This window comes from Tamandua tetradactyla, chromosome 21 (assembly GCF_023851605.1).
Source record: "Tamandua tetradactyla isolate mTamTet1 chromosome 21, mTamTet1.pri, whole genome shotgun sequence".
Lineage (NCBI taxonomy): Eukaryota > Metazoa > Chordata > Mammalia > Pilosa > Myrmecophagidae > Tamandua > Tamandua tetradactyla.
Genome location: NC_135347.1, coordinates 34,107,252 through 34,127,789, shown reverse-complemented (window position 1 = coordinate 34,127,789; position 20,538 = coordinate 34,107,252). Strand labels below are relative to the sequence as shown.

The window sequence follows — 20,538 nt, the reverse complement described above, 5'->3', positions numbered from 1 at the left end:
CCCTACTCCGTGGGACATGACATCCAGGAGTGAAAGTCTCTCTGGCAATGTGAGCTATGAATCCCAGGGATGAGCCTGGTCCTGACACCATGGGATTGGCAATGACTTCCTGACCAAAATGTGGAAGAGAAATGTAACAAAATAAGATATCAGTGGCTTCAAGAATTCAAATAAAGTCGAGAGCCTATTCTGGAGGCTACTTTTATGCAAGCTTCAGCTAGATGTTGCTATTTACTATGTTTGCCAAACCCCAATTGAAGGCATTGTGTTAACCCTAAAGAACAACTGGAGCTCTACCTGAGATTCTGCAAAAGTTTCATGCACTATGGCTACTTTCCAGAAATCTGCAACTTCCAGATAGGTTCCTGGATCAGATAAGTCCTAAACCCCAGAGGGGCCAGCCTCTCCAGAACATCAACTAGTTCCATTCCCTTAGCCCAGATTATCAACAGCTCTTTCCAACATGGAAAAAGTTCGAATGGGCATAGCCAAATACCCCTTAAGATTGGGAGAAGGTTCAAAGGAGAAGGAGAAGTTATAACAGAGAAGGTAGGATTTAACAAATGAGTATGACCACTGAATCATTATATTGATATTTCTTTTAGTCTCCAGTGTCCTTGGAGCAGCTAGAAAGAAAAATCTAAAATTGTGGAATTGTAACTTCAGAGTTTTCAGCAAACCCTGAAAGCTGTTCTATAAGTACTTGTTACAATGTACTTTGAAATGTATTACTTTTTTGTATATATGTTATATTTCACAATAAAAAATCTTTAAAAAAAGACAGGTAATTAATTAGTTAGCCAAATAGGATTTTCAATATGGAAATTAAACATGTTTTGAGCTATTTGAAGGAAAGATGCAATGAGTAGCATAATGATAAAGACTTATGTTTTGTGAAATTCTCATTTATCCACATGTTCCTTACCAAAAGAACCCTGCAGTCAGAAAGTCTGAATGTTTCATTCAGTTGGAAGTTTTCTTGTGTTTTTAGCATTTAAAGATAGGTTTGCATTTATAACAAGAAATGATGGAAGCCTGCCTTACATTCTTTAATACTTTCTAATCTAGTTCTTATTCCGTGAGGCAAAAATGTGTAGTGGGGAGAAGCATACACTTGGGAATCAATTGATACTGGGTTCAGATCCTCACGCTTTCATTTATTGGTTGTGTGAACTTAATAACTGAACTTTCCCCTGAATTTTCAATTCAATTTTCTTATCCTTCTGAATGAGAACTAGACCTTGCAGAGTTGTTGAGAGCATATGATAATATAATTATACCATCTAGTATAATGCCTGTCATATTAAAAGAATATGTAGTGTATTTTACTTAATTTTAATTTTTTGTGAAAAATAACACATACACAAAAAAAGCAATAAATTTCAAAGCATAGTAGCACAATTAATTGTAGTGTATTTTGATTTCTCCTCTAGAGCACTTCATTAGCATTTTAAAAAAATTTTTATTGTATAGTATACCATATACAGAAAACAAAGAAATAAAAAAACAATAGTTTTCAAAGCACTCTTCAACAAGTAGTTACAGGACAGATCCCAGAGTTTGTCACGGGCTAGCATATGATCCTCTCAGATTTTTCCTTCCCTTGATTCTCTTTTTTTTCTTGGAGGTGGTGCATAGTCCAGGAATCGAATCTGGGTCTCCTGCAAAGCAGGTGAGTATTCTACCACTGAACCACCTATGCACACTCTTGTTTCTCTTTTTTTTTTTAATTGTTTTTTAAACATAACATACAAATATGAACATTCTTACCATATGACCATTCCATTCTTGGTATATAATCAATAACTCACAATATCATCACATAGTTGCATATTCATCACCATGATAATTTCTTAGAACATTTTCATCAATTCAGAAAAAGAAATAAAAAGAAAAAACTCATATATACCATACCCCATACCCCTCCCTTACATTGACTGCTACTATTTCCATCTACCCAATATATTTTAGCTTTTGTTTTCCCTATTTTTTTCTATACTCCTTACCACTCCCTTCCATTGATCACTAGCATTTCAATCTACTAAATTTATTTTAACATTTGTTCCCCCCATTATTTACTTATTTTTAATCCATGTTTTACTTATCTGTCTGTACTGTAGATAAAAGGAGAATTAGACACAAAGTTTTCACAATCACATAGTCACACTGCAAAAGCTATATCATTATACAATCATCTTCAAGAAACATGGCTACTGGAACACAGCTCTACATTTTCAGGCAGTTCCCTCCAGCCTCTCCATTACACCTTAACTAATAAAGGTGGTATCTATATTATGCATAAGAATAACCTCCAGAATAATCTCTCGACTGTTTGAAATCTCTCAGCCATTGACACTATTTTGTCTCATTTCTCTCTTCCCCCTTTTGGTTGAAAGGTTTTCTCAATCCCTTGATGCTGAGTCCCAGCTGATTCTAGGATTTCTATCCCATGTTGCCAGGATGGTTTACACCCCTGGGAGTCATGTCCCACATAGAGAGGGGGAGGGCAGTGAGTTTGCTTGTTGTGTTGGCTAAGAGAGAGAGACCATATCTGAGCAACAAAAGAGGTTCTCTGGGGGTGACACTTAGGCCTAATTTTAAGTAGGCTTAGCCTATTCTTTGCAGGGATAAGTTTCATATGAACAAACCCCAAGATTAAGGGCTTGGACTATTGCTTTGGTTGTCCCACTGCTTGTGAGAATATCAAGAATTCTCCACTTGAGGAAGTTGAATTTCCCCCCTTTCTCATCATTCTCCTGAGGGGGCTTTACAAATACTTTTTAATTCACTGTTCAAATCACTCTTGGATTTATTGGGGCATCACTCTGGACAAACCTACAAAATCTCATGCCCTACTCTAGTTTCCATGTACTTATGGTGTTCAATTACACTGTCCACATGAGTTATATTAGGAAATGCACTAGTTAAATTATAAATTTTGTACCAAATAAACATTTTTGCTTTAGTCATACACATAAGTTAATATTTTAAAACGTGATTACCATCTATTTTCAGCACCCTGCAATATCGACATCTCTTTGTTCTTCCTCATGCAAAAACATTTTTTAATTTGTACATTTATCATTGTACACTCTAGGCATTCCTAGATAATGCCATTCCTAGATAATACCATAGTCTTTATGGTCCATCCTTCCTTCTGATTTCACTTGTGCCCCCAGCCCTCCTTCCACTGTCATTCTCACATTCAGCTTCATTCAGTGTACTAACATTATTGTATTACGGCTAGGTAGTATTGTGCTATCCATTTCTGAAGTTTTACAATCAGTCCTGTTGCATAATCTGTATCCCTTCAGCTCCAATTACCCAATATCTACCCTATTTCTATCTCTTGATGGTCTCTGTTCTTGGCTGAAATTCTCCAAGTTCATTCACTAATGTTAGTTCATATCAGTGAGACCATAACGTATTTGTCCTTTTGTTTCTGGCTAATTTCACTCAGCATAATGTCCTCATTAAAATTTGAGAGGGCTTCCATTATAAAATCATGTTCAACCTGGAGTCTTTATTTCACCCAAAATAAGGATTGGACAAATGGATTGCTTATTTACATACACACATTTTAATGATAGTAACCAAACCTTGAGACAATGGCACCAGTAAATTAAGACAAATTCATGCTAAAATCATCTAGTTCATTAGGCCCTTGAATACCTCTTAGACTTGTATAGACTATTTTTCTAGAACAAGTTCAGCAGTCCTTTTCCTATGTGTTAATTTATTTTTCATGTTAGGACCATCTTCCCCAGAGGAACCATCCAGTGGACTATAAAAATAATCGTCATCATGACTCTTTCAAAACTTTGTTTTCTCATTGATTACTAATAATAGTATGGAAACTAATATTTTTTTTAGTGCCCCTGGTGTGTATGTTGATAATGAAATGCCCACTCCTAGATATTCTGGATTTACATGAAAGACCAGTTGGGTGAAATTCAATGTGGACTTAAAAAGCTATTTTATCGTTCACTATGATGGGCATGGATGGGATGAGCTCATTACCCAGCTGAATCAGAGCCACCCACTTCTCAGACTTACGAACAGAATAGGTCTGATTCTTGATGAATTTCAGCTGGTTATGTAATTCAAAATTTCATCTACTTTCACAGGAAATACCTGATTTTTAACCACATGTACCATATTTCAAAGGCAGATCTTCACTGTTGATCATTCATAAGATGGAGCTTCACAGAGGTCTCAAACTGCCCTAACCTGTCCACAGATGAGGCATCTTGACCCACATTGTGTTTATAAATCTGACCCAACATTTTAAAGTAGAGAATTTATATAAAAATCCTGACTTCTGGAGTCCTGTAGAATATGAGAAGATTTGGCAACTGTGAGCCTTCCTTCCCACCAGGTAACCCTAGGTGGAGGTGTGGTGGCCAGAGCTCTTGAAGGTCGGCACTGCCCTGCATTCTCCCATATGCCAAAGTTCCAAACCCTCTCCAAGGCCTGTCTCACTTCCTTGGGCTGTTAAGCCAAATATCTGTGTCATCTGTGGAACAATGAGCATTAATATATACTTAACCTTTATAATTTTTAAATGAGCTATTAGCCTTGAGCACAATGCACTCATCACTGAGAAATCCATATGAATTTGGTAGGGATATGAAGGAAGAATTGGCTGTATGTTCATTCCTCTCAAGATTTTCTTGGAAAGGCAAATTGTTTTTTGTTTTGTTTTTTCCTTTTCCCTTTATCATCAGCAGAATAATATGCAGAATAAATCAGGTCACATAATTCCCAATGAAAAAACAAATTGGGGATCAGGTGAGGCATTGTGCATTGTAAGCTTTTCCTGTTCTGAGAATTACTGTAGTGTACTCAGTTTATTCAGTGTGACATATTATTTCCTTTCAGATGCTTATTTAGGTCATATCTAAAGCAACCAGCAGGATCTCCCTCAGGCAAAGCTTCTCTATATGACAGAACTCCCTAGTTACAAAAGGCAAAGGAGCCAGAGCTCAGTCCTCACCCCCACAGCTCTCAGGAACATCATGCTGGAGGCCAGGATTAGGAAGAACCTGTCCTACATAGGAGGTGATACATGGTAGGCTAAGAAGGCAGATGTTTCTCATTCAAAGAGGTTTGTCTGCTCAATGGAGAACGTCTAGCAGATCTCAGAGAAGGTCAACTAAAAATGTAAGCCTGGGAAGAATGAAAAATATTGGCAACTCAGCAAATAAAGCCCATCTTTCAATCAGTTGGGAAGACATTTTTGCTTTTCTAGCCTATAAATTTACAGTTACTCTAAATTTAGTAGAAGGGACCCTATAGTCATTGATGCATCAGTGGAAAAAACAAATACTATTCTTTGTTCTCCATTAGGTGATCGGATTAATGTAGTGTAACAGAACAGGTTTCAGATTAAAACAGACTTGAGTTCAAGTACTACCTCTGCAGCAGTAATTGTTTAATCTTGGGCAGGATTTTTAAAAAACTTTTTCAAGCCCAGGTTTGCTCATCTTTAAAATTTTCTAGTCTTTAAAACTCCAGTAAGAATAATGTCTAGCACATGGAGTTGTTCTGAGGATTGCATAAGTTAATGCAGATAGGGCACAAAGCACAGTACCTGCTTAATAGATATCAGCTGTTGGCATGATTAGTGTTATCTAATACAAACTATCTAAAAAAGATCACGTGTTAAATGACAGATTAGATTAAAACATAGAAAGGTGCATTTCAAATAATGTGATGTTGAAAAAAGGCAGAATGCAAGTTTGGGTATTAATTATGTTTGCAACTATATAAGATAAATAAGTGAAAGAGGAGGGAAAGACCAAAGGAAATACTCTAAAATGCTAATATTGAATGGGAAAGGTAGTAAAACTACGTGTCTTTTTTCTCCCTTTTTTCCTAGTTCCCAGTTGTTTTGCAATTTGCTTGTATTTGTTTATATTATTTTTATAATAAAAAGAGATACTAAAAAGCCCTTTTTGAATAAATAATCAGCTTAAAGTAAAGAAAACTTGGCTAATACAAAAGTAAAGGATTCTAATAATTGCATTTGTTTTAGTAAGAAATAAATGAGGCTGGACTGAAAAGAAAACCAGGATTAATATAATCTTTATATGTCAAACATTCTTTTTAAAACTGTAACCCAAGAATATAAGACTGTTTCCTTCCATTACTGATACCAGGCCACCTACAACAATACTTATACGTGTGGGGAGGACGTGTGACATTTCATGGTTTTGCTTCTTCAAAATACAGCAGACCATCAAATAACAGAATACATAGTCCAGGCCTCTGTCTTCAGAAGAAATTTTTAGACAAATTTCTGTAAGCCTGTTTCAAAGCAGTAATGTCATTATGATTGAGAAGAGTAAAACCACAACAAAAGTTGGCTCTCTTTCATTTCACTTCTTTCTCGTTTCAGTTCCCTCTTTTCTGATAAGAATTTGAAAATTTAAAAAATCCAAAGGAGGTAGAGTGTTATGTTCATGAAAAATTCAACACAGAGACCTTTTGTCCCAGAATCTGTTCCAAATCACACGGGATGCTAAGTGTAGGAGTTGGATGCTCGCAAAAAGGATTGGAGACCCTGTGTAGGCATTCCCTCTCAGGGACACGTTAGAGCCACTTGACAAAAGTGACGGCATAATGGTTTATTTCTTCTACAGAAGAGATTCTGACATTTTGGTACTCAGAGTAATAGGTTTGTGGTTTGCTCTTCTCAGTAACAGAAAGTACAAAGAAGGCATACAATATTAGAATCTAAATAAAATGGGAATACCTAGTTTTGTCTTGCTCACAATGATTGTTGCTTCCCTCTGTTAGGCTCTAGGAACAATATCAAAAAAAGAAGACATGGCGCAGGTCCTTAGAGCTCCAAATTTACTTGGGAGAACAATTAGGACACACAAATGAAACTAGTCAATGACATATTATATGAAAATTTCATTAGTTGGTACAAAATATCAATATCAGTTAATATTTATTTCATTTATTAAGTTCTTATTATGTGCTCAGCATAACTCTAAGTGCTGTACATATATTAATTCATTAAATTCTCACAGCGAGCCTATGAGGAAGACATTCTTATTATCCTCATTGTGCAGGGGAGGCAACTAAGGCCCAGAGAGTTGAGGTAATTTGCCTAAGATCACACAGCCAGTCAGGGACAGAGTTGAGATTTAAACCAAATGATCTGGCTATAATAAATTGCTTCTATTATTGTGCTCTACTTTATATTTGATGCTGTAGTACTAAGAACTGCAAGGTGTGCACCAATCATCGATATTTGTTTTATACCTCAGTGCAAGAAGACTGACCCTTGAGTAAAGCCCTTGACCTGACTCACTGTCTCCAACATGAAATAAGCAGCCCAGCACTTTTCAAAAGTCTAGGACTCAGGAGTACAAGGGGAGTTCAGTGGTAGAATTCTCACCTGCCATGTGGGAGACCCAGGTTTGAGTCCCAGCCCATGCACTTCCCAAACAAACAAGCAAACAAACAAATGAAATAAACCCAAAACAAGCAAAAATAAGGGAATACTCACACGAAAAAAGAACAAAATGTGACCCCCACCATACAGCATGCAAAAAAAAAAAAAGTCCAGGACTCTTACACATGTTTTATCATATGATAGAATATTTCGGATGTCATTGAAAGCCTCAAAGTTTGTTATCTTTCAGAGTAGTCACTAAGTAAGCATGTGGTAACTAGAAGATTGAGGAGCTTCTGTCTGTACTGAGTGAATTTGGGATTAAATCATGGAGAAGCTGAGGAGATTGGCTGGCAGCACCGTCAATAACACAGCACCTAAGGGTTTGATTACACTCATTCTTTGTCAGCACCTTCCGATGAGTTAGGATACTGAGATCACCAGTAGGTGATCTTCTCTTTTATCAATTGACAGTCCTCCCACAGATAGGAAACGAAATCATTTTTTTTCCATAGACACTCTTTACATATGTATAGGTGACAGCCTGAAAAAGAGAAGAAAAATAGGAAGCTCAGTTGTTCTGTGCTTTTGGTAAGGATCATGCAGACAGTTTGAGTTTGGACCCTTTGTCTGGGTGAGTAAGAATGTGTTAGAACTAAATTTAGCCTCTCTGTCAACCACCTCGTGCTTTATGCAGTGTTACCCTCCCCAGTATTTTAAGCCACTGATTGACAAGCAAAGCTGGAGCCACGAGGGCTGCGTTTGGGGCAGGACGCCTGGACGGCCCTTTTCAAGCTGGCCTGTGACCTGAGCCATCTTCCTTGCGTCTGGAAGTCAGCCCAACCCTCCTCTCAGTGGACAGAATCCAGTGGAAAATTAAAGTCGATCTAGACTTCTTTCCTATTCTGTGTTCCTTTCACTTTGTTGTAAAAAGTCTTTAGTCAAGCAAGACACTGGATCTAAAACCTTTTAGTGAGGATAGGAAAAACAATGTATGAGAATTATACACCACTGTTACATTTACAGAGTAAATGCTCAATAGATTTTGTGGGAAGCAGGTTTTAGGTCCCCACGGGGAGAGCTAGTCAACACTGCAGGGAGGTAGAAAGAGAGCTAAAGGGTGGAAGCAGGGAGGAACCCGATCTCCAAAAGCCATGCCTTTCAAAGAAGCAAATGTGAAGGAAGCAATGCGAAAGACGCGCCATTAAAACACCACTAATCAGTCAATGACACGTCTAAAACATCTAGTTAAAGGAGGTATTTTTGTAAAAATGTATTTGCTCCCTCATCCACCAATATCACAGGCCAAACCTTGGTCCCTACCTGTTCCTGCCTTCACCTTTGATGGAAAATTGATAATTTGACCATTAGAATATGTGTGGGTGGCAAGATCGATTCAGATGGTGTTTATAATCAGGAAGAGGCTCAGCGACCAAATGGATTATGTCGCAGCTTGGTTTAGCAGTCACCAAACATAGGTACTAACAGATCATGCAATCTTTTTGATATAAATCTTGATTTCTGTCCAACATATGATTTTACATTGTTATTGTTAAAAGTCTGACTCTAAAGTTGGATGCCCTGGAAAGTCAAATTTCTATGTGAATTTTGGAAAATTCATTTTATAAAATAGAAGGAAAAATTTTCACTTTAGTGCCATACAATGTTATAGTGCCAGTTTTCTCTGTTGCAAATTGCCACAATACGGTATCATCAGTTCTCCCCCCATAGCTAAATCTCAGTGAGCTCTTTGAAATCCTTTCTTGAATTCTCCTTTTTAAAAAATAATTCAAGGTTTCATTTCCTTCTTTTAGGACTTTCCTGCTCTTTAAGGTTTAAGTTTAAAATCAGTTTTAGAAAAATTATCTTTTAGCTCTGTGTTTCTCCTCTCTTTGTTCATATTTGAATGGGTTGTATGAGTTACGCTAAAATGTAAATGTCCTGCTGTCCTATGCCACAATAGAATATTATAAAAATATTATTATTCTTATGTGACTGGTTACCTGCAAGATCCCATCTATGTGCATATGATGGTTCAACATGTTAAATGGGATATTTTACCTCTGAAATATTCTGGGTGCTACTGGTAGTCAAGAACACAATTACATTTTTTTTTTTCCCAAACTCCAAGACTGCTAGTATGACTTTTAATGAAACATGTCCTTATATAGACTAATCGATGGCTTTATTCATTCATGAATTGTAAATATAGTTCTTTGCATGTCTCCTGCGTTAGACACTGGTGCTAGGGATGAAGTACTGAAAAAACTATGCACCCTACCCTAAAGGATCTTACAATGTATTGGTTACTTACTAACTTTCATAAAATTTGCACAGCAAAATACACTAAAATCAAAGCAATATGGATTACATTTAATTAGTTAATCTTTATTTTATGATTCAAATGGCATTTGGGATATTTAAGTACATATAGTATAGAGGATAGAGCACTGCCATTAGAAATCACAGGTTTAAATCCCATCTCCAAAACTACAAGTAATACCACCTCATGAAAGTTACTTAACCTTTCCAAGCTTTATTCCCACTTTTAAAAAATCAGGATAATAACCACCTCACTGGGTAGCTCTGGCCATTAAATAAGATGTGCAGAGACTAATATTATTCCTACCATATGGTCACTGCATGACAAATGCAAATTTCTTGACCCCCTCCCCATTCCTTTGTGTTGTGGTTTCTCCAAGCCATCAGTATGAATATCAGTTATCATTGATCTATTAGCTATTGGGATTAAAAATTGTATGGTACTAAAAGAGTTTAACGGCATAATTTGTATAAACCAGTTCTTTTATATTTCAAAAATCATAAATAAATAAAATTTTTATTTTTTCATGTTGTGAAATCTCATATTTAAATAAATTTATATGTAAGTTTATAATCATAAAACAAAATTTACATATTAAATAAATATATTGTTTATATTATTTATCTCCTGCTTTGAAATGTTCTTTTTTTTAACCTTTAATATCACATATTAGTACAATGATACATGCAGATAATTAAAAAATAAAAGTACATATATTGGAAAGTTCTTGTTGAAAAATCTTTACTGATATGAGTGAACTTAGATATGATCTGGTTTGAACTTCTCATTTTACTTTTTTAAAAATTAGTGGCTTATCCAATGTTAGATAGTTTCTTAGTTTTCCAGGCTGCTATAATAGCTGGTGTTCCCAGGTATTTATGACAGATACCACATAATAGTTTAGCTTCGATGACATGAATGTCTGGTCTTGCAGTTTTGAGACTAGAAGTCCATTGGCTTGACAATGCTTTCTCCCCCAAGCCTGTAGCATTCTGTGCTATCTCTGGGGGTCTATGGGGATCCTTGTCTCGAATTCCTGCTTCCTGCCATGTGGTGATGAACTTCCCATTCCATTCTGGGTGCCTGCTCACTTTCGGCTTCCTCCTGTTATCTTTTCTGACTCTGTTTTTCTGGTTTCTTTTTCTTTATAAAGACTGCAGTAATCAAGATTAAAACCCAACCTTATTCAGTTGGGCCTTAACTTAAAATAGCATCTTTAAGAGGTCCTACTTACAATGGGTTCACCCACAGGAATGTGGGTTAAGATTAAGAACACATCCAATTTGGGATACATAATTAAATCTACTATATATAGCAAGTAAATGATGGGGACGGGACTAGAACCTGATTTGAAATACATGTGTTCATAGCATTCAAAATGAAAGTATGCTTGAAAGATAATAGTCATTCTGTATTATTTCATTCATATTGTATCATGAAGCAGAGGTGATTAAAGTTTGGAAGTATATGCAAAGATCTTTGTAACAAAAGTACTAATGTTGGTAACTGTAGTTGTCTTTTTTTTTTTTTTTTTTAAGCATTCTTGTGTTTTACGTCTTCTTTCACTTTAAACCTTGAATTCATATAAGCAAATTCAGAATTCCAGGACTCAGATTCAACCGTACAACTTATTCTATGACTTGGGTAAATCACTTAACTTTTCTATGCACAGTGTGTAAGATGGTGATTTATAATTCCTGCCTTACTTTAACATCATTAAAAGATATAGTGTCTAAATAATTATACAAAAAAGAAGAAGGAAAGTGCTTGCAGCTGGTATGGTATAATTTGCAAGCTGTTTTGAAACCCTTTGCAAGAGAAAGTGTTTAATGAACCACATTAGTAATTCTTTTCTTGCATATTTTTCAGGTAAAAGTGTTTTTTGAATCTTTTCAGTCCCAAGGATCAGACCTGGGTATTTTTCAAATTGTTCTGCAAACCATGAGCTAAAATATTAAGTGGCTGGAGAGGACTTGGCTAATATTTAAATGGTCAATAGAGAGAACAACATCAGACACATGTTGTATCTACCTGAAGGCAAATAGACAGAATAACACCAGCAAAGCTCAAGTCTCAGAGATTTGGATATTCTGTCTAACAAATAAGAGGCCTCCAGAAATCAGTGAGCCAGAAATCAACAAGAGCAGCTGCTTGCTCTCAGCTAAACTTTCCAGTCAACAGATACATAGTGCTTGAGATAGGGGGAGGCCAATTCAGTAGCCAATGAAGATTTAAAAGTAAACTTCCTAGATAATGGGTATATATGGACACATACATGTGCATAAACCGTTACACACATATATATTACCTATATATGTAGGTGTGTGTATGTGTATGCATACATTTATCTGTAGTAGATTAGTCACAACACAGATCTTGTACATTGCTCATGCTGGACCCTTTTATTGCTTCTTTAATTTTTTTTTAACATTGCTTAGTATCCTGAAGTTTGTCCAACTTGTAGAAATAGCCAATCCATAGAATATCTATCTTTCATCTCTACTCTTCCATCCCCTCATCTTCTCTGCCTTCAACTTAGCCTGAATTAAAATAGTTTGTTTTTACTATTTCTGAAAAATCTGACCCAAATTATGAAGGATAAAGATCAGGAAACCAGAGATTTTGTCACCAAATCTCCGATTATTATAAACTATATGTCAGCGGTCATCAAGGAAGCCAGCAGTGTCTTTGGTTACATTCATGAAGAGCCTTATATTCATGAAGAGCCTAAAGGATTGACTATTGAGGGTACTGCCAAATGTAGTAGACTCTGGAGAAAGATTTTCCCATACCACTTTAGTCTTATACTATTACCATTTTTAATAAATCCTGTAAAAAATGTAGAAGTAGATTGCAGTGATATTTTGAGTTAAAACATAGTTTAATGTAAATATTTAAGATATATCACTGTATTTATAACCCAATTTTGGCATTTACTTATATTTTAGTATACAAGAACCTCTTGATCTGAAATGCCCTTGGGCTAGAAGAAGCTAGATGCTTCTCTTGCATAATAAAGGTGATTTGGAACAAGTAAAGAAATCATCACTCTGTACGCAAGTAGTAAACTTAACAAATTCATGATCCCACATATGGCTTGGTACGAAAATGTAAATAAGTTTTAGAAAGATGAAAGACTTGAGTTAAGACATAGATGACTGGCTTATACAGGTTATTAAGGGAAGTTGGGGACGTCAGGGGGAGAATTATGCAGTGCATTTTGGAGCAGTATCATGAATGTCAATCATAGTTTCTGTAGACTTTTCTCTGGTGCCACCATGAGAGACATGATATGCTTAGATGGACCACGATTACAACCCAACACGTATTTTGTCAAGTTTGTTTTCAAATCATTTTTTGGAATCTTTTAAACATCTTTTAATTCTAGATTTGACCTTGTCATGGACCTACCTTGGCCTTTAGAATATCTAAGTGACAGCCTGATGGAGTTTTATATACCTTAACATAAAGGAAATAGAGTAAAGAATATCATTTTTTTCCACCAAGATAATATGTAAATTAAGCAGTTGTGCCACATCAATATTTCCATAAATACTCAAGCACTTTCTTTTGCATATTAACTTATCTACCATAAGTTTTCAAGTTTTTAATTCTTTTCTTTTTAGTTCCTCATGTAAATACAATATCGAACACATCTGTAATTTCTAGAATTCTTAAGATTTGAGTACACAAAGTAACAATTTTGTGATTTAGAAAATGAGAATTACTGTGTTAGTAATTTTTGGCGAGTAGTTCTTTAAAAATGAATTTGCTTAACTTAGTAGTATGGCCTTTCAAAAGCTTCATGGTGATGTCAAACCACTAACACCAATCCAGGCCTGAGGACTGGTAAGAAGGACAACTCAGTCTTGGTTAAAGTTAGTTTTATTTTATTTTATTATGAATAAACAAAAATGTTACAGAAATTACACACAATTTTAGGCATCCCACAACCTTATTTATGAGAAACCAATACTATAGTCAATATTGCAAACTAGTTTTTATCCTAAGGAGACTGTAATGCAATACTGTTAGGTGTTTACGTGTTGGAAAATAAATTATTACAGTTTCTGGGAACACGCTAGAAATGATCAGAAGCCTTTTTCTAGAAAGCCCAGGCTGCTTTTCCAGGAGAAAAAGAGGGTTAAGAGGAAGGGGCATTTCCAGCTCCAAGAATCCTGAAATATGCCAGTGACACCTGCGTATGTGTGCATGTACCCTATTTATAAATAAACATAGGAGTGACTGAAAAACAAAAAGAAGCTTCAGCTCATCTGGCTTAACAAATACTTCAAGATAAAAGTTGACTTCAACCTTCTACTTACCACTTAAAGTTCCTACTTAAACTTAGTTTTCGGTCTGGGTATATTCTTTCCTTACTTTCCAGATCATCAGTGCATTCAAACAAAATTTTGATACATTTCAGCCTGCATTTTTAGTTTATTTTTAGCAGAAAAATCTGCCCCTCAATTGAATTATGCTTTCTTTCAATACATTTCAAGTTGGTTCTTGTGTTAGTTCCACCTGGGATGGCAGCACTCAGATACCTGCGTGTCCCTCTACTTCTCCAAACTGTATCTTAGTTATAACTGAAAACCTCATTTTACAAGTAGGCAGAATAATTTGTCTATGAATGGATTTAAAAGGAATAAGGGACATTATTTCTCAGTTTTAGAACTTCATTCCCTTATTAACTGATGTTCAGAGACGGGGACAGGAGCAGTCAGGTCAGGACTAAGGTAATTCAGAACACAAGGGTAAGGAAGGCATTGTCTATATTTTAGAACCTCACCTACTCATTGAGACCAAAGGAAGAAAGGTTCTATTTTGTCTAGAACCCAAATTTTCTGTAGCATATAATCTAACTCAACCTGTCTGGATGGCTCATTTGGACAATTGAAATACAAGAAGCACAGAGAAAAAATGAGGGCCTTTAATCCTGTATAGCTTAATATAATGCCTGGATATATCCCAGACTATATTAAGTAGATAATCAAAAAACATTGGCAAAGTCCCTTGAGGGATGGGATAAAAGATATGGAACTATTAAATTTTACCACCAAGGAAAGCCCTGATACTGTGCCAAACATTGGGGACACTCAGATCAATGGGCCAAGCCCTTGATCTTGAGGCTTGCTCTTGTGAAGCTTATGTATACAGTGGAAAAGCTTAGACTACCTATAGGTATGCCTAAGAGTTACTTTTGGAGGACCTCTTTTGTTGCTCAGATGTGGCCTCTCTTTCTCTAAGCCCAACTCTGAAAGTGAAATCATTGCTCTCCCCCCTATGTGGGACATGACATCAGGGATGTGTCTGGCCCCGCCACCATTGGATCAACAATTCCATCCTGACCAAAAGGCAGGAAAGAAGTATAACAAATAAAGTATCAGTGGCTGAGAGAGTTCAAATAGAGTCGAGAGGCTACTCTGGAGGTTGTTCTTATGCAAACTTCAGTTAGACATTGCTACCTATCATAACTTTTGAGATCCCAACCAAAAACCATTCTGACCAATTCTGGAAAACATCTAGGGAGAAATATAGGATTCTGCAAGGGTTCCATGCACAGGGGTGGCTTTCCAAAAACTTGTGGCATCTAGATGGGTACCTGGACCAGATGAGTCCTAAAGACTGAAGGGGCCAGCCTTTCCAGAACATCAGCTAGTTCCATCTCCTGACCCCTGAGTGTGGACAGCCCTTTCAATGTGGAAAAGGTTGAATGGGCATAACCCAAGTATGCCTGGAAAGTGGGAGAAAGACCAAATGTGATGGTGGAGTTATACAGAGAAGGTAGGGTTTAACAAACGAGTATGATTGCTGAAGCATTATATTGATATTTATTTTAGTCTCCAGTATCTTAAAGCAGCTAGTGAAAAAACCTAAAGTTGTGGAATTGTAACCCATACCAAACTCTGAAATCTGTTCTACAACTAATTGTTGGGAGGTGCTTTGAAATTTATTGCTTTTTTGTATATACATTATTTTTCACAAAAAAAGAGAAAATAACTTTATTCCCTATTAAAACTATTTTCCAATAAACTGAGCTTGATAATTCTAACTTGACTCTAATGATTTGAGCTAGAGTTGGAAAGAAGAGAGAACATTCTTTAAAACCTCAAATATGGGAAGAGGTGGTAAAAGCAGGTTGGAATAGAACAACTGCAGGTCCCTAGTTTCTAATTCAGCTCTGAAAGAATAAATGGGCAAGTGCAGGCCCTTGGTTTCCTATCCAGCTCTTGAAACAGTTAGTGGGCAACTGAAAAGTCCTAGTTTCTTATCTAACTCTAAAGGAATTAATGCAAAACTGCAAACTTCATTGGACAAAAAGAATATCCCCCACAGTCCCAAAAGCTCCCCAAACCATAAAAGCTTGTAAAATCATGGGCCCAAAGTAAACTCTCAGTTAATAACAGAAAGTCTGGGGTTGTAAACATTGTTAAACATCTGCGTAGAGACAAATTTTCGATTCTTGATGGGCTGGCCACAAGCATCAACAGTTACCCCTTCCTGAAACAATGCAAGCCATGTAAACACCTGGTTGATACAGACCATGTAAGTCCATGGTATTCAAAAGTTACCATGGAAACCTGCCACCAGTAAAATCTTCCTATAAAACAAGCTAACTCACTCCACTCAGTGCGTGCTTCTCCCTTGAACATGTCTGCGTTATGCCTTTAACGTGTACTCTTTCTCCCTCTCTTGAATAAACTTTACTACTTATTCCTACGGGCCCTCTCATCTCTAAATTCTTATAGCATTGAGACTAACAAACCCGGAGCAGAACTCAGCTGGCACCACTGCCAGGAGGGCACAGGTTATAGTGGGAAGGGGGTGGAAGAACCTTTTCTAAAAAGGAAACAATTGTTTCCATGGCTTGAGGTTGCTGGCGTATAATTTTATTTTCTTTCTATTCAGACCTCCAGATGTAAAGCCAAAGACTAAATTCAGGAATCTTAGAAGACTTTTTATTGGTAAGGGTTAAATAAGTAAAGAGACCTGGGCTGATAAGCATCAAAATTTTAGCAGAAGAGAAGGTCTGCTCTGAGACAACTCCTGCCTCCTCTGTGTGAGACCAGACAGAATCCATGGTAGTCAAACCCTGTGTTCTGGGTGAGTTAGTTCAATTTATGTATGGGGTCTGAATTATGTCATTTAAGCGACAATGAATAAGTTGTTGGCTATCAGCTGGCAATAAATTGTGGTCTTGGTCCATATTAAAGATTTTTATTTGTTTATTCTTGTTCCAAGTTGTGTCTTATGTATAGATAATAGTTATGACATTACTAATCAAAGCATTGTTTGTTTGTATTTTTTTGCATGGGCAGGCACCAGGAATCGAACCTGGGTCTCTGGCATGGCAGGTGAGCATCCTGCCTGCTGAGTCATCGTGGCCCACCCAAAGCATTGTTTTTTAAATATAAATTTCTACATTATAGAAAAATCATTATCATAAAGAAAAGCACTTCGTTCTTTTAGTTTCAGTTAGCTGTGCCTCTGGGAGGACTAGGTGTTTGGATTCTACGACCAACGAGAATATATCAACTGCTGGCTCATCAGTCTCACTGAGGACCTAGAAAGAAACAACACCTGCATTGTTCCTGCAAATCCAAATCTAAAAAGGAAAACCAGATTTTTGTCAAAGCACATGTCCCCTTAACCGGTTTCCTTTTCTTCTATATATTCCACTAGTACAGATTCATCCCTTTAGGCTAATAAAAGAACATTAAATTGTAGCCCTTTAGCCATGCTTCAATGTCACTTAAAAAAACAAACCAACCATATTTATTTCTTTACAGTGAATTGAGAAAAGGACTCTGAGGAGAGAGAACAAGAAAGGGCGGGGTGGGGGTGGGGGAATAGAGAGGGGAGGACAGCGATGGGAGGCAGGAGGGTTTGAGGAGGGTTTCTGGAATGAGAGCAATAGCTCAGAAAGTGCTGGTTGGGTGGGAAGCTCTGGAGAACAATATTTGTCACTTATTCGAGTACTGTTGTACACAGATGGCATTTGACAAATACTTGTTTGCTGTGTGCGGCATCACCTGGGAGTGTGGAAGAAAAACAGAAAATGGAATCTAAGAAAACTCAGAGATAAACCCACTTGGCAATTGCCTCAGGTTGGTTCTGCTAGTACATGATTTCATACTTCTGTGTCATGTATTATGAATTACATATATTTTTTGGTGCTTGTCTCAATTGACCCAACCTTAAAAGCAAAGCCTTAGCTTCTCTTTCATTTTTAATTCTCTTTGGTACTCTATATCCCATGGACACTCCACAAATGTTGTGACTGACAGCGTGTGCTGGCAGCTATCAGCCGGAGGGAAAAAAAAAAGCATCTGAGTCAGCTGAGAGTCAGCCAAGAATCACAGTCAAGTGTAAGTTTCTGCATAAATATTACAGGACCTTTTCATGCTCAAAAATAAACAAAAAGCTGGACACATTCTATGGAAGCAAACCCTTAGAGAAGCTCTATTTCAGCATAGCTTTAAGAAATAAAGGACAATCAAAACCAGGTCTAAAATTTTAGGAGTATAAGCATCTCCCTAGAAAGAATAAGTCAATAGAAAATTCAAATGAGAGATCATTTCTAAAAATGTCTTTTATATCTTCTGACTTTTATAGAAGAGGGCTTATGGTTGATTTTCATGGCTATAGCAGGACTCTACAGCCCTGTCACTTCCTAGGCTACCTGGGATGGATTTAGGGCTTAGATACCAACTCAACACTGAAAACTCTGTTTCTTAGAACATCTTAAATGATCAGGTAAGAATGTGTTTGCTACCACATCATACTTTGATGGTGCCAACATTTTTTTTTCTTCTTCAAAGTTTTTACTGGGGTTGTAAGGGTAGTTCAGTGGTGGAATTCTCTCCTGCTATGAAAGAAACCCAGGTTCGATTCCCAGTCCATGCACTTCCCAAAACAGACAAGGAAAGAAAAAACACAAATATTTAGCAAATGGTGCTGCAGTAATGGAACACTCACATGGAAAAAGAATGAAATGTGATCCCCATCACACTGCATACTCCCCCCCAAAAAAATGTATTCACTGTTTCTAGCTAGAAAAACAAACAAACAAAAACTCTGATTAATGATTTATCTTTGTAAGGTGACTGTTTTACAAACAAGATCATGGTAGGAAGACTAAAATTTAAGTGCAAATAATCAAATGTGAATGGTACAAGAATACGTATCAGGTAAATCTACAGAAGAAGGCCTCTAAATGGTTTCCTGAAAGATGCTAATATTCTGTAAAGTGACACTAACAGTATGTTCAGAGATACAGAGAGAGAGAGAGACAAAAAGAAAGACAGAGAATATGAATGAAAGATGAGATTGGATATGAATCAGAACAATTTTCCTTGGGTTACTTACTTCACTATGAAAATGTGTGAAAACTTCTAAAGAATTTCCTGGTGTTATTAAAATGTGCCAACATTTTTGCAGGCAAATCTACATGGTATTAAAATTTCATGATTTACATTTAGTCATAATAGCAAATGCATCTTTAGGGCTTCCTTTGCACCAGTCTCTGTTCTAAGCAGCTTAGGTAGGTTCATTCATTTTATTCTCGCAATAAATCTCTGAGAAGTACTTGTTCTCAGTTTACAAATAAGAAAATGAAACCCAGGGTGATTTAAACAACTTGCTTGGGTCATAGACGTAGGAAGTGGGGAAAGCCAGATTTTGAGTCCTGGGAATCTGCCTCCTGAGGCCTGGCTCTCCACCATGGTCCTACATGATTCTTATAAACGCTAGGAATCCTAGAGGGAAGTTTCTACCAGGGTTTTCCAGGGCCACCTACATCAGAATAATTCGGTTATACTTATTAAAAATGCAGATTTTAGGCTACATCTCAGGTCTACTGCAGAATCTGTAGGGACAAACCCCAGGAATCTGCTTTTTTAAGTTCACCAGGTGATTTTAATACTCATTCCAGTTTGCAGATCACTTCCAGAGTGAAGATTTCTTTTTTTTAGCATTTCTAGTAAGTTTAGGGCACCCATTGGAAAAGATGGAAAAGATATTTCTATACCTGTAGGATTTTCCACAGCATTTCTCTATTTCTAAATGGGTCAGTGTTTAATTGAATGAATCAGCAACTTTTTAGCAGCCAGCTTAGGGTGTAAAGGGATCTTGCTTAAACAATGGTGAAAGAACATTCTCATAGTATATAGTTTGCTTTACTGTTTAATTTAAAGCATGACAATATATGGTGATTCTAAATCCATAACTTCAAATTCTATTTATCTACATATAAGAGCTTTATTGAGATATAACTCACATACCATACAATTCACTAATTTAAAGCTTACAATTCACTGTTTTTCAGTATATTCACAGAGTTGCGCAACTATCACCACAATCAATTTTAGAATATATTCATCATCCCTACAAGAAACTCCATACCCATTAGCAGTCATTCCCCAGTCACATCTACTTTCTGTCTCTGTAGATTTGTCCAGTCTGGACATTTCATGTAAATGGATTCATACAATATGTGGTCTTTTGTGACTGGCTTCTTCCATTAAGTATAACATTTTCAAGGTTCATCCACGTTGTAGCATGTCTCAATACTCCATCTTTTTTATAGCGGAGTAATATTCCATTGCATGGCTATATCACATTTTCTTTATATATTCATAAGTTGATGGGCATTTGGGTCATTTCCCATTTTGAGTTATTATGAATAATACTGCTATAAACATTAATGTACAAGTTTTTTTGTGGATATATGTTTTCAATTCTTTGGGGTGTACACCTAGAGTGGAATTGCTGGGTTATATGTTTTACCTTTTGAAGAACTGCC

The 20,538-nt window shown here is 36.6% G+C and overlaps 1 long non-coding RNA gene across 2 annotated transcripts in view; it reads right to left on the bottom strand.

Moving 5' to 3' along the window:
• The window catches only part of LOC143665556 (uncharacterized), a 62,676-nt gene that overhangs the window by 35,688 nt on the left and 6,450 nt on the right, over positions 1-20,538 (bottom strand). Inside the window, exon 2 of one of the 2 annotated variants that reach the window (XR_013167053.1) lies at positions 7,597-7,952. The exons of the other annotated variant lie outside the window; for it this stretch is intronic. This is a non-coding gene — a long non-coding RNA (uncharacterized LOC143665556). Of the gene's footprint in view, positions 1-7,596; positions 7,953-20,538 lie in introns of those variants that run through there. 2 annotated transcript variants of the gene reach the window in all.